This window comes from Plecotus auritus (assembly GCF_963455305.1).
Source record: "Plecotus auritus genome assembly, chromosome: 8".
Classification (NCBI taxonomy): Eukaryota; Metazoa; Chordata; class Mammalia; order Chiroptera; family Vespertilionidae; genus Plecotus; species Plecotus auritus.
In genome coordinates this window covers 58,083,589-58,098,948 of record NC_137782.1, presented here as the reverse complement: position 1 = coordinate 58,098,948, position 15,360 = coordinate 58,083,589, and the positions used below count along the sequence as shown (strand labels likewise).

At 41.0% G+C, this 15,360-nt stretch overlaps 1 pseudogene across 1 annotated transcript; it reads left to right on the top strand.

The window, feature by feature from the left end:
• Positions 1–5,425: 5,425 nt before the first annotated feature.
• Positions 5,426–14,840, top strand: LOC308256550 (elongation factor 1-beta-like; annotated as a pseudogene). The gene is made up of 2 exons: positions 5,426–5,651; positions 14,152–14,840. The product of its transcript is annotated as an elongation factor 1-beta-like (transcript).
• Positions 14,841–15,360: the final 520 nt, after the last annotated feature.

Below are 15,360 nucleotides of genomic sequence, written 5' to 3'. Positions count from 1 at the left end.
TCTGGACAAGGGGAAAGTGCTTAATGCAGTGGTTCTCAATGTGGTGCACACACCCCACAGGGGGCAATTTAATTTTTAAGGAGGGCAATTTGAGAATGAGTTATTTTCAGTGAATTTTTTACATTTCTCATGGTTCTAGGGGCATCATATACAGTATATCTATATATATATAAAACCCTAATATGCAAATAGACTGAATGGTAGAACAACCGAACAACCAGTTGCTATGATGTGTGCTGACCACCAGTGGGTGCGTGTGAAACATAGTGGGCATTGGCAGCAGGAGGCAGAATGCAGAACATGGCAGGTATCAGCTGGAGTAGGTGAGCAGGGGCGCCAGACCAAGGCGGGGTGTCGGTTGCTGTCATTGGGAGGCGAGCCTCTGGTGGTTACTGAAAATTCTTTGCTCCCATGCGCTACAGTCCCGCTAGGTACTCGCACCTGCTGTCGGTGCTGGCCCTGCTCGCACCCGCTGCTGGCACCCAACACCAGCAGTGATCGCTTGGCGCCATCAGCAGGTGCGATCGGTGGCTGCTGGCCTCCATTGCCCCTCAGGGCTTCTCCACCTCCCCCCTGCTCCTGAGGGGTGATCGGGGTTGGCAGCCACCTCTCACACCCACTGCTGGCACCAGCCCTGCTTGTACCCACTGCTGGCACCAGCCCCAATAGCTCTGCGTCGTCAGTGAGTGCGAGCTGGGCTGGCCCTGTCAGTGCATGGGAGTGGTGGTGGCAGGAGCGGGGCTGTGGGCAGACAGGGGATGGGGAGGGCCTCTGTGGAGGGGCCAAGCAGGGGCTCGGAGGATGGGCTGAGACCCACTCATGTGCCCACCACAGCCTCGCAGCCCATAATTCCTTTCAAGGTGCACGAATTCGTGCACTGGGCCCCTAGTAAATATATATTGTGACATATTTATGCATTTCAGTTCTCTATTATGTTTTGAAATTTTATTTGCTATTTTTTCATATCACTTCATATTATTATTATTAACAATTTCTTAGTACCCATTACCAAGTTAATGGCCATTTAGGTTTCCTCCATGTTAATAGGAGTCCACTTTTTGAATAGTAAGAATTATATGTCACAGGGGTGGGCATCAGGATTTTAGAGATGCTTAGGTGGGACATAGCCAAAAAAAAGGTCGGGAACCACTGGTTTAATGACTTTCTACAAGGGTAAAGGTTTCAATCAGCCAAATCCAGATTATGTGAAATATTACTGGACAAACTAGTTCCTACCACAGATAAATTATATAAAGAAAGATGAGGCAAAGAGAAATTGCTATAAATTAAGAATCTTAAGAGACATATGACCAAATGTAATATATGAATAGTCTTTGGCTCCTGATTCAAATAAACCAGCTATATAAAGACATTTTTGAGGCAACTGGGAAAATTGTAATACTGACTGGATAATAGATGATGTTAAAGACTCACTGTAGTTTTGCTAGGTGTGATAATGAATTTATGACATTCTTTAACTAAAAATCTTGCCCAGCCGGTGTGGTTTAGTGGTTGAGCATTGACCTATGAACCAGGAGGTCACAGTTCGATTCCTGGTTGGTCCACATGACAGGCTTGCAGGCTTGATCCCAAGGAGGGGGCATGCAGGAAGCAGTCCATCAATGATTTTCTCTCATCATTGATGTTTCTATCTCTCTTTCCCTCTCCCTTCCTCTCTGAAATCAATAATACATTTTTTAATCTTATCTTTTAGTCATACTGTTAGAGAGTGGGAATTTTTGAGCACTACTGAGGCCATGGACTATGCCCCAGATAGAGTTGTCAGTGCTGACACCAGGCTAGGCCTTGAGATATGGTCTCATGGCCCCTTCCCACCACGTAGGCCTTCTTTCATAAAACACGGTCAGCTTTCTGAAGAACAGGATGACCCTGTGAATAACATGGTCGTCAATGGCATGATCCTGACATTGCTTGGGAAAAACTGTTTTGTCTTAGGTTACTTGCTCTGCAAAAACAGGATGTGGTTAATGTGCTTAAAAGTGGTCTTGCACAAAGGGTCGGGGCTGCTCTCTGGACTCCCTGCGTGGAGAAAGGTAGAGCAGTTGCCGGCCAGCTGGCCAGCTAATAAAGGCTCTCTAAATTTTAATTTGGTCTGGACTCCAGTGGTCGTTCACTCGCGCTTACTCCACAACAATACATTCTGAAATATTTGCAGTGAATAATATATTTGGAATTGCTTTAAAATATTCTAATACACAGGAAAAAGTGGGGTGGGCAAAGATGAAAGAAGTTTGGGCAAAATGCAAGGTATTGTCAAAGCTGGGCAGATGGGGTTCATTATACTCCTCTGCCTACTTTGTGTCTGTGGGAAATTTTCATAATAAACCATAACGAACTAAAAAATAAAATAAAAAGTGCTATGAGATAAAATTATTAATCTCATTTTACCGATAAGGAAGCCAAGACTCTCACAGGTGATGTTAACTTACCTGAGATCACAGTAAAACTAACAGAGTGGAAACTCAAACTTTTGTCTTCTAGACACCAAGTTCAAGGGTGTTTCCATCACATTAAGGCTGGCTTCCCTGGTGAGAAAAAAAACAACAAACACAATTATTTAAAGTTTAGCAATAGCCTATGCAGTTAACACAGAAAGAATTTTCATATTTACTAGCATCAGTTTACAGCTGGATAGCTTTTGGGGATAATGCAGAGTTTTGCATTTATCCTTTAATCTTCGATGAAATTGACGGAGTATGCCAAGAATTTTCCATTTTATTCTAAATCTTCTTAGACAGCCACGCTGACTTCTATTTGTTTAGACTGCTGTTGACTTGGCAGCTGCAGCTCTGCAGTTACAGAGTTTGAGTGGAAGTATTTCTGTTACTGGGTCCTCTTAAGTCTCTTCTGGGATTAAGTTCCCAGTTCAAAACAACATCAAAATGCTCAGAGTACAAAATAAGCTCACAGAATATAAACAGACTCATCCATACAGAGAACAGACTGACAGATGTTAGAGGGGATTGGCTTGGGGGCTGGGTGAAAAAAAGGGAAGGGACTAAACAAAACAAAGAAAAACAAATAAAAAAGCTCATAAACAACAGTGTGGTGATTACCACAGGGAATGGGGGGATATGGGGAGGTAGGAGAGGATAAAGGGGGCATAAATGGTGACAGAAGGAGACATTGACTTTGGTAACACAATATACAGGTGATGTATTATAGAACGGTGCATCTGCAACCTATATAATTTTATTAACCAATAAATTCAATAAAATTAAAGAGAAAGAAAAGAAAAAAGCAATGTGTTTGGAAACCGGAGGTGGAGTGGGCAGGCCAGAGTGGTGGTCAGCAAACCAGGCCCATGAGCCCGAGCTGACTTCCTGTCTTTCTGGACAGCCTATGGGCTGAGAATGGTTCTCAAATTTCAACCATTAAAAAAAACATCAAAAGAATAACATTTCATGGCACATGAAAATTATAGGAAGTTCCAATTTAGTGTCCTTAAATAAAGCTTTACTGTAACCAGAGCCATTCATTTACATAGTGTCTATGCTGCTTTAGCACTACACACAGCAGAGCTGAGTAGCTGTTGACAGAGAAAATATGTGACAAGCAATGTTTAATCTGCTCCTTTACAGAAAAATCCGAGGTTAGGATGTGGCAAGGAGTGGGAGCAAAACCAGTGGGAAAAAAGAGGCAAGCAAAACATCGATTTGGGCTGAGTTGCTTTTGGTTCTCCAGTTCATTACCCCTTGATCTATATAGTCCCATTTGATGGATTTACCTTCTTGTTTTCTTTTTACTATGTTATGCATTACGTACATTAACAAATGATAGGAGGTGTTTCATTATAGGAAGTAATCACTCTTAAGAATGGATTTCACTGATTTCTCTGTCTTTCATAATTTGAAAACCACGATGGGCCTCATGTTTTATATCCAAAATATATTTTCTTTTGTGTCATTTATTCTTAATATCAAGGTATGCAGCTCCTTAATCACTTATGTCCACTCACTGTTGGACCATCTTCAACAAGTGCCATGAAATCCTAGGCTCAATTTACATACCTGTAAAATAGGGGTGGAAACGCCTCGAATTGTAAAAAACGAGGTTTGTTTTTTAAATCCCTGTTTGTAGAAGGCAGTCAATGGAGAGTAACTGCTGATATTGCTGCTCCTATTATTTTATATTATTGATGACCACAGAAGATAAGCAGCTGGTTGCAAGGTTTATATTCAACTCTATTCATATAAAATCAAATTCCATTTCTCTGTTTGGTTCAGAAAACTTTTTCAACCACAGTCCTTGATTTGTATAAAGAAACCCAAGGGGAACTTAAGCTCACAAAGTCCAAATTGCCATATGGCATTAGCTTCCTGGGGAAAATCCATCTTAGCATTTTATTTCTGCCAGAAGTAGATTAGGCAGATAAAAATTTCAACATAAAACACAATCAGTTAATTAAAGTGAGAAACGAATTTTATTTGTTTTCTGCTAGAGTGGATTGAAGACAGCTTACAAGTGGCATCCCTCCAAGAGGTGTTATTTCCTAGATCAAAGCGGTGCAGAAAGGACTCTCAGGGGACAGGGGAGGTGCTGAGCAGACTGGGCTTTGGCTTCTCATTTGAACCAAAGAAGCTCTGCTTTGTTCAGTCTCACACTGATTTTTTCCGTGAGACTTTCGGTGAAGAAAGAGCTTTCTACAAAGAAAAGTTTTGGACCTAGACTATCTAGCTTCATGGCCTGACCCTGCCACTCAGCAGAGGTGTGACCTTGAGCAAGTTCCTTAACCTCTCTGTGCCTCTGTTTCCTTATTAATAACATTCAGATAATATTAATAACATGAATAATTAATAATACAAATAAACTGTATGGAATTATTTGAGTTAACATTTTTTAAGCACTTATAACAGTGCCTAGCACATAATAAATGATTCATACATGTTTGTCAAATGAGTAAATAAAATATGAAACCACCAGTGGTAGAGATGAACCAGGTAATATTTTAAACAGTCTGCAGATTGAGCTGGGCTATAAGAGAAACTCTGTTTGGGGGAATCTAAAGACCAGCAAACCCACTGTATTGGTTCTTTCTTGAAAAAGCATCAATAATCCATCAATATCCTAACTGATTATGCTAACATCTAATGAATAGTTTACAAGTTACAAAGCAATTCATACACATTATTGTGAATTGTGATAAAGCAACACATCACTAGTCACCCAGAATAATGTGACTAAACCTACTTCTCTGTGTAATTACAGAAGAATGGCTTACCCATTATACAATCAACACATATAAGGCAGTGTTATGGGTTGAACTATGTCCCCTTTCCCATTTACATGTTGAAGTCCTAACCCTCAGTACTTCAGGATGTAACCTTATTTGAAAATAGGGTCACTGTAGATGTAGTTGGTTAAGATGAACTCCTACTTGCGTAGGGTGGATCCCTAATCCCATATGACTGGCGTCTTCATAAAAAGGGGACGTGTGGACACAGACATGCACTTTATGGAGAAGTGGAAGGCAGCAATCAAGGTGGTGCTTCTACAAGACAAAGAGCGCCCCAGACTGCAAGAGAACCACCAGGCTCTGGAACCCGAGAAGCACAGAACAGATTCTCCCTCAAAGCCCTTAGAAGGAACTCATCCACCAACAGGGCCTGGGACTTCCAGCCTCCAGAATTGTGAGACAGAAATGACTATGTTTAAGCCCCAGTTTGTGGCTTTATCACAGCAGCCCCTAGGACACTAACACAGGTACTGTTTATATTCTAGAGATTCTAACAAAGGTGTTTCTTTCCTCTACTTAGCCCTTAATCCAGTCACTCATATATTAAATGTTTATTAAATACAGCTGTGATAAGAGCTGTGGCCACGGAGGTGAGCCAGAGACTGCCTTCATGGGACTTTCGGTATACTGAAAGTACAAAACAGTAGTATGTAGAGAAAATAATGGGAGGTGATAACAAGTGTCATGAAGAAAAGCAGAGCAGGGGAACAGAATAAAAGGAGGCGCTGGGTGGGAAGGGAAGGCATTTAAGCAAAAGTCTTGAATAAAAGAGGTGAAGCCCTGTGGCCATCCGGGAGAAGAGGACTCCAGGTTGTGGGGGGAGGAGCAAGAACAGAGGCTGGAGTTTGCTTAGCGTTCTAAGAACAAGGAACACAGTGTAGCCTACCATGTTTTCTTTTTTATTTTTAATGTAGCAGGGATTTTTTTTTTAATAGGCTGAAATTTAAGACTTCCAATTTGCATAAAGAACTGTCACCACAGCCACTTAAAACAGGTCTCCTCCCAGCTGGTAAGGTTTCCTCAGGGTTCAAGGAAAAGCAGGGTAGAACAAAGTCAAGGCAAGTGCAGCTAACTCCAGGTCAGGCAAGATAAGGGGCCATAAAGTCCAGGTGACTAAGGAGTCTTCTCAATTCATTTCCCTGGGTGCTGATTGAAAAGCTCCATGGTGGAGCTTTGGCATGTTTTGGTTGTTCAGTACTTGACCCTTCTTCCCAGATATACGGACTCAGCATCTGTACAGAGTCTTTGCAGGAAAAGGTGCCTTACCTGTTCTTCCTCCCTCCCTGGGGCTGGAGCACAGGTACAACACCTAGACCCAGCCCACTTGTTAGAGAGTGGGAATTTTTGAGCACTACTGAGGCCATGGACTATGCCCCTGATAGAGTTGTCAGTGCTGACACCAGGCTAGGCCTTGAGATATGGTCTCATGGTCCCTTCCCACCACGTAGGCCTTCTTTCATAAAACACGGTCAGCTTTCTGAAGAACAGGATGACCCTGTGAATAACATGGTCGTCAATGGCATGATCCTGACATTGCTTGGGAAAAACTGTTTTGTCTTGGGTTACTTGCTCTGCAAAAACAGGATGTGGTTAATGTGCTTAAAAGTGGTCTTGCACAAAGGGTCAGGGCTGCTCTCTGGACTCCCTGCATGGAGAAAGGTAGAGCAGTCGCCGGCCGACTGGCCAGCCAACCAGCTGGCCGGCTAATAAAGGCTCCCTAAATTTTAATTTGGTCTGGATTCCAGTGGTTGTTCACTCGTGCTCGCTCCACAACACACTGAGTGCTGTCACCTGGAAATGCTAGTAAGGGATTGGCCATCAGGCATGTCGAAGCTGGAGTCAATGAAAACCCCATTCTTATTCTGGGAAGGGAAGGAGGCTGGCACAGGGTGGTGCTTTGTGCCCAGGCAGGAAGGCCAGTGGAAGTATGTAGTGACCAGTGGCAATGCCAGAAGGACTTTATCCTGCTCTTGCTCAAGTCTGATCGTTGCAAGTTTTCCCATCAATTCTGGATGCTATTGCACATCCTTCTAGTAAATTCCATTTCTGCTTAAGTTAGCCAGAGTCAATTACTTAGGTTTGCAACCAAGAGCTCTGGTTGGTTTGGACACAGTTCTGAGTTTTCAGTTTCTCAGTTCTGAGCTAACAATATTAACTATTGTTTCATCATTTTTGATCACTATTATATAGATCTTAGATATTAGAAACTGAAAAAGTAATACCATAAGGATAATCGGGTTATATGAGGGGGGAATAACTCACATAGCTCCAAACTCTTGAAGAGACAATCTCCTGAGTATTAAAGAGCGTACCTGTTCTGCATCCACATTCCACAGCACAATGGTGACATCCAGTGTCAGCTAGCTAAATCTCAGGTGACTGTGCAATTTACCTGGAAAGTGACACACAGTATATCAAAAGACATGCATGTTAACACTGAGCCAAAGTAATAAGTTTTCAAGTAATAATCTAAGTTCTTAAAAGCAGAACTAATTGCATTCATTTGAAAATGCTACTCATTTGTACATACACATATATTTATATCAGAGCCAGTGCTATACAAAGCTCCTACATATGAAATAAAAGCAATTTAATTTGGGGGGGAAAGGATTGAAATGTTGGTACAAACACAATATACAAATATAGATTCTTGACAAAGTACTGTGTCATTTACCAAGAAATCATTTTCCATATGCTCTCAAAATTAATCATTATAATACACTATCTATAGTTATTATCCATATATCTCTATCTCTATCCCTGTATATGTGTGTATAATACAACCAAGTCACATACAAATGATTTAAGTTTTCCAAGGTCATAAATTGACCTCATTACCTGAACCCAGATAGATTGATCACAAATCCAGGTTTCTTTGTAATGAAATGATCTATCCATTTAGGATTTTGGAAAACAGCTGAAGATTTCACCCAGTGCCCATATGGCAACTAAACTGCAAAGAGGGGCAGGGGAATCACATGGATCCCTTCCCATTTGGAGAGGTGGGGAGCAGGGCCCAGGGTCTATTGCATGCCCATCACATGAAGGCTAAGGTATGCTACCTTTAATAATCCTCACAAACACCCTGAGAGGTTGGTGTTATTAGTTCCATTTCACAGATGAGGAAATGAGGCTCAACACAACCAAGTGAAGACTGCTACTTCTTAACAGTCATGGATCCCAACCTATGAGTCCACTGGTTCTTTCCAGCTTACCACTTTGCCCCCTGTTGCATTCTGAATAGATTTCAAGGCCCAGTTTCTTGAGCCCAAGCGAGTTTAGCAATCTGAGTTTTCCAAAGCAAGTCACTAAGTAACAGTCAAGTACCTCCTGATGTGAGCTCCTAGGTGTGTCCTTCAGGAACCTGAGCAGAGAGTGCTGTCCCCATAGATTTACCCCACAAACAGAAGGAGTATGGATTCATGGCTTCAAACAGGGGCTTTGGACGAGGTGCTGCCCACAAGACTTTGTTCTCCTTCCCCACTAGCTGGGTGGCCTTGGGAACCCTTTTAAACCTCTTAGGCCTCAACTGAAAATGTCAGATGACAATGCTGACTTCCCCTTGGAGTTAGATGAGGATTAAATGACGTAACACATAAAAAGTGCTCACTGGAGTATCTGACCCATAATACGCAGTTAAGGAATACTAAATATTTAAATTCACGGCTTATTGTGCACATTGGTTAAAAGGATATCACTTGACAGTGTTAAGGACACACTCAGTTGACCCCACTCAATTGCTCTCCCATCAGCCAATTATTCCCCCTGCTTTGAGCTTTTTTCCATTAACAATCATTTCAAAAGCCACTTATAATTTGTCACTGAAAAAAAAATACAAAAAGAAACAGATGTCATTGCCATATATCTCAGTCATTTGTAACATTTACAAGGAAAGTGTCCTTTTGGAAAATTTTTTTTGTGGCTTTATAAAATACTTTGAGTAGAAAACTCAGGAATATATAAAATAGTGATAACTTTCCAAACTCATCCTGGAATATTTTAGCTTCAGTGTAATTTACTTAGTTTTAAAAATTACCCAGTGTGGGGGGAAAACAGACAATACCAAGTGTGGGTGAGGACATGGAGCTGGAACTTCTGCCTGTTGCTGGTGGGAATGAAAAATGTGCCGCCATATTGGACAACCCTGGGTAGTTTCCTATGAAGTTAAGCACACACTGTACAACCCAGCAATCCCATTCCTAGGTATTTACCAAGTGAAATGAAAGTTTATGTCCCATAAAACACAATGTTTATAACTGCCAAACACTAGGAAAAAATGAATATTCATCAACAGGTGAATCCTACTCACCAATATAAAAGAATAAACTGCTGTTATGGCCAACAATATGGATAATCTCAAATGCACTGAAGGTGGCCAAATCCAAAAGGATACATATCCTTTAGTTCCATTTATATAACATTCTAGAAAATTCTTTGGAGACAGAAAACAGATCAGTGGTTACCTGGGGACAGAAGTGAGAGAGAAGCTGGCTACAAAGGAGAGCCAGGGTATTTTTTTGGGGGGGATGGGGGAGGGTGGGTGATATAACTGTTCTATGTCCTCATGGTGTTGGTGGTTCAATGACTGGAACCATTTATCAAAACCTACAGAACACCACATTAAAAAAGGGTGAATTTATATACTTTTGTTTAAAAAAACAATAATCCAATAGTACCATAAGAAAGCCAAATACAATTCAGATTTCAGAATCCAAGGATTTAACTGACTTTATCAGAACTAACTGGAAGTCACAATTAGCTTGATTTTCTTTTCTCCATTCAAATTATTGACCCCCAAAAAAGTAAATATAGCAAAAAAAACAGCAGTGGAATCAGAATCGTTAAAAAGCAGGTAACAGGGATGCTGATAGTAGAATTATTGCTGCTATAAGAATAGTCAGTAAAACCTGACATTCAATACAGTGATAGAAACAAGGGAAATCTAAACATTTTAAGAAAGTCAATTATAATTATTATTTACTAAAGTGGAAAAGTAAGAGGAAATATAGAAAAACTATGTAAGAATATTTGCAACAAGATTTAAATCTAATTCATGAAACTAGAACTCCTTGTCTCATCTATCCATCACTCTTCTAATCATTTTCTAGATGAACAGCATATTATCATTCTTTGCAGTTGCCCATAGTAGACTATCCGGCCAATGGCTACAGAGTCTGCTCAGATTGGCCACCGCCTGAAGCAGCAGGGACCCTGTGCTTGGCAGGCTCCACCCACCATATAGCTCCAGGAAGATGTCAGACTGATCTGAGGGCAGCATCCCACCAAAATCCAGGCGGTAACAGAAAAATACAAGGGTGAGAAGTAGCTTCTGTTCTGGTAAAACCAAGTTCCTTATACTGGATCATGTCAACAAATTTTATGATGGGTGAGCTCATCCAAATAATGAGAAGATGCTTACAGCTCTATGCTGATGGAACCTTCCCCCAGAGAAGCATGCCCATGCCAATTTCAAAGTCTATGAAAGTGAAAAGGATGAAGACAGATTCCTGCGATTGGTATGTGACGCTTAGGAGACATTTGAAATGAAATTGGCAGTGTATGGCTACAGAAATGCATCTGTCCTGGAAATGTTTAAACCCTGACCAAGTTAAAAAAAAAAAAAAAAAAAGAAGATGTTACCAACAGAGACTGATCAATTCATCTAAACACAGATCATCAAAAGAGTAGTGTTCCCACCCAGGAGTTTCAGCAAGTTGTTTTGATATTTCAAACCGAAAAACTGAGCTCCAAGGAAGCACAGTCAGCTTTGGAAAACTGTACTATTTAACCTAGAGTCTCCTGTTTGTAAATTTTAGAAGTTTAAAGATAGAATCCTTTGCATTCTAAGTTGTCAATACAGTAGATCTTCAAGTTATGTTAGTGAATTCTCCCCCACACCCCAAGTAGGAACTTGCAATTTCAGCCATAACACGAATTCAAAGACATATGTATTGTCTTCTCTTTAGTGTCACAGATTCTGCCAACTCGTTATAGAAGGGTTTCTCCTCAACTAGAGAAATCTCCTTAAGAAGATCTGTAAGCATAAGCTGTCAAGTGTAACCTCCTAAAATGAATTTGCCGCTCGGTAGTTGGCACAGAGCAGGGTGAATGGGGTGTATGAGAAAACAGCTGTGACTGACTGCTGTTCAAGGTTCCCTATTGCTAAGAGAGGCATCCCAAGGTCAATGCCTATGCAGTGTTAGGAGGTTCTTATTTGCTCTGTTCTATAGGAAACACACAGAAAAACAGCACCATCTCACAGGAACCTGGGTCATTAACAATTTCTGTCTAGCTCCTAAAACAAAAACAAAAACAAACAAAAAAAACCACACACAGAAAAAAAAAAGGACTGGCATTTCTTCTGTTTTGGATTTTCTCTGATCTACTAGCTAGTAAAAGCTCAAACGAGTGCCTGATTTTGTAAATAAAAAAATACGTATATCAGTTTCATTCTTCAGCACAGTCATAGAAACAACAGAATAATAAAACTAAAAGCTTATAAATCTAGATACTCTCCTTCCTAATTATTGGCTAAAGGGTATGGATGATTCATGCTTTATGGTAAGTATACCACTGAAATGTGTTATCAAGAAGCGCTCATATTTCGAAGAGTAATTCAGTTGTCACTGTTAGGTCTAAGGATCATCAAAATTCCCTTATTCTAAATGCATACATTTGGGATGAAATGTAGCAAAGGAGATGTATCTTCTTTACAAATATTAATGTCAAGAGTTAAACATCTTCCAAGTCCAACCTAAATGACTGAATGGCCCTAACTGGAGAGGTTCAGTTGGTTGAGTGTTATTGATTCCTGGTTAGGGCACAAGCTCAGGTTGTGGTTCAGTACCTGATCAGGGTGGTGTATAGGAGTAAACTGACTGATGTTTTTCTCTCTCACATCAATATTTCTCTTTCTTTCTGTCTCTCTCTCTTTCTGTCTGTCTGTCTCTCTCTCTCTCTCTCTCAAAAAATCAATAGAATCATTTTAAAAAGGACTGAATGACGGAGGCTTCTTTCTATCAGCATGAGGTTTAATATTCACAATTTTCATGGGAGTATCACAGAAAGATCAGTTATGTCACATTCTGGAAAGATCGGCAATCCATACTAGGAATATATTTTTCATAAATATAAGTAAGAGGTTGGCTCCCATCAGTTATTTTCAAATTATGCTACCAAGGAAGCTTAGACCAAGATGTCTGTCTTACCACCTAAATGTAATTGCAGAAATGAGTCACAACCATACAGCAGAATGAATATTAGCAATAAAAACAAGCCAACCACTGAAACATGCTACGACCTGAATGAACCTCAAAAAACATTGTTTTAGGTGGAAAAAGCCAGATGCTGATGACCAAATATTGTATGATTCCATTTGTATAATGTGTCCAGAAAAGTCAAATGTAAAGAGACAGAAAGTAGATTAGTGGCTGCTGGGGCTGAGGGTCAGTGAGGCAGACAGCCATGTGGGCTCTTCTTGAGATAATAAAAATGTTCTAAAGCTGGATTGTGGTGATGGTTATACAATTCGGTAAATTTACTAAAAATCATTGAATTATACACTTGAATATATTTTTCAGTATATAAATTATACCACTAATAAAGCTGTTTTTTAAAAAGAGCAGAAAAAAAGAGGGGAGGCAAGAATGCCTTGAATAAAGTTACTCTTTACCTCTGGGAGGAAATATAATTACTATCAGAATATACAGGAAAATATAATTTGATGAATAGAATTTTCTCAATTTGAAGTTTTTCATTTATTTTTTCCTCCTAAATTATTGATCAAGTACTAAAAGTTTAGTTTTAATTAAATTTATATAAAATTTATATAAATTGATATTTAGCTATGTTAGGTTTAATATCTCAATATTTCATAATATTTATTAGACAGACCCCCAGAATATTAGACCTCCAGGATGATGGGCAGGTACAAAAACTCTGTTGGGCAGAAAGGCCGGGAATGCCTAGCTAGAGGCAAAACTGGGAAAACAAGAACCTTGCCCCCAGGGTAACCTATCCTCCCTTAGCATATCACTGGTCATGTAACCTTTTCTTCCCTAATGATAACATCTAGGCCTCAACTGTATTTCCGCTCCAGGTCCAGAAAATCAGCAAAACCAAACAAGTGGCACTGTGGCTACCTCAGGACCAGCTACATTGACTAATGATCCCCCCACCCACACCTTGCCCTCTCACTTTCCCCACCTCCCACTCTCCCCAGCACCGACCAATCAGTAGAGACCAGGACCTTAGAAGAGCACACCTGGAATGCTGATGAATATTCTATTAAGACCCTCCCTGAGACCTCCCCTAAGATTTCCACCTGCAAGACAAAGGACCCAGTGCACATTCTTCCTCCAAGGAGCACACCCTTGCCATTCCCCCACTGGCACACATCCTCCAACCTCTAAGGGGGCACATGAGACTTGCAACCAAGGGAACAATGGGCAGCTCATCCTGGGCTTACCTCTGAACTGTCTCTAAGGCCCCCTTTTCTCTGACTTCCCAGTGAGCCAGAGCAGCCCAGCCTACACTCTCCTGTTGCTTTGTCTATGCCCTTCCTTGTTTCACTGTCCCAAGTATATTTTGGCTGCCATCGCTGATGCAATGTCACTGCTGGGCAGCCCTTCCCTTTGGATATCCCATCCCCCATTCCCTTTCCCTAAATAAATTCAATTTTCTTTAATCACCGTCTGAGATGTCTGTTTAGCCTGCCTGGGTGCACCATCCACCATGTTCACCTTTCAATATTAAACCCACCCAGAATACCTGATTCCTAAGTTCTTCCCCAATCTAAGCAAAAGAGAAAACCACTCCCCCCCGCCTCCCCTTATTGCTTGGCACTGATTGCCTGTGCACCTCTTTCCTCTGCGGCTGCCCAACTCCTGACGCAGCCAACATCAGAGGTTTTGGAGGCCTGAACAGGCCCACTGGTCTCAAAGTGCTCAACAACTACCTGCGGACAAGAGCCAGATCCATCAAGGGCTCTGTGCCATCACAAGCAGACGTGGCAGTATTTGAAGCAGTCTCCGGCCTACCACCTGTCAACATGTATCATCCCCCACGTTGGTATAATCATATCAAGTCCTACAAAAAGGACAAGGCCAGCCTGCCCGGAGTGAAGACAGCTTTGGACGAGTATGGCCCTGCTGATGTGGAAGACACCACAGGTAGTGGAGCTACAGATACTAAAGATGATGACGACAGTGATCTCTTTGGATCTGATGAGGAGGAGGAAAGTGAAGAAGGCAAGAGGCTAAGGGAAGAACACCTTGGGCAGCATGAGTCAAAGAAAGCCAAAAAAACCTGCACTTGTGGCCAAGTCTTCCATCTTAATGGATATGAAACCCGAGGATGATGAGATGGAAATGGCAAAATTAGAGGAGTGTGTCAGGAGCATTCAAGCAGACGGCTTGGTCTGGGGCTCTTCTACACTAGTTCCATGGGGCGTGGAATTTTAAAAACTTCAAATAATAGTGTGTGATGGAAGACAATAAAGTTGGGAATAGACATGCTGGAGGAGTGGATCACTGCTTGTGAGGACTATGTGCAGTCCGTGGATGTGGCTGCTTTCAAAATCTAAATCATTCTGGATCATTGCCCTTAAATAAAAGCTTGAACTAGAAAAAAAAGAAAGAAAAAAGAAAACCGCTGACCTGAATAACACACAAGTTCCTTTACAAATTATTTAAATCAGTGTAAGACAATATGTGATTTGAAACTAAGCTGGTTTAAATCACTGTCAAAACTGATGATCATTGATGTGGTTTCTAATCTATGGTCTCAGTGTCCTGGAGGATTCAAATGTTGTGTCAATTCCACAAGGACAGGAATGTGAGCTATTTACACAGGGCTGGGTCCCCCCTGAGTCTCCAACACAGAACACGGTGCCCTATAGGAGGGGCACTCAGTAAATATTGGTTCAATGGATGCATTAATAAGCCGGAAACCCAGACACACCAAGTATTTTCTAAGATTGAATGGGAATACATACAGGCTCTTGTTTTCCAAACGCAGGTAAATTTTCATGCTTGTAAAATGTAAGTTCACTTAAACGTGTAATTAAATTGATAGTAACATTTTGCCATCATGAACTTTTTTCA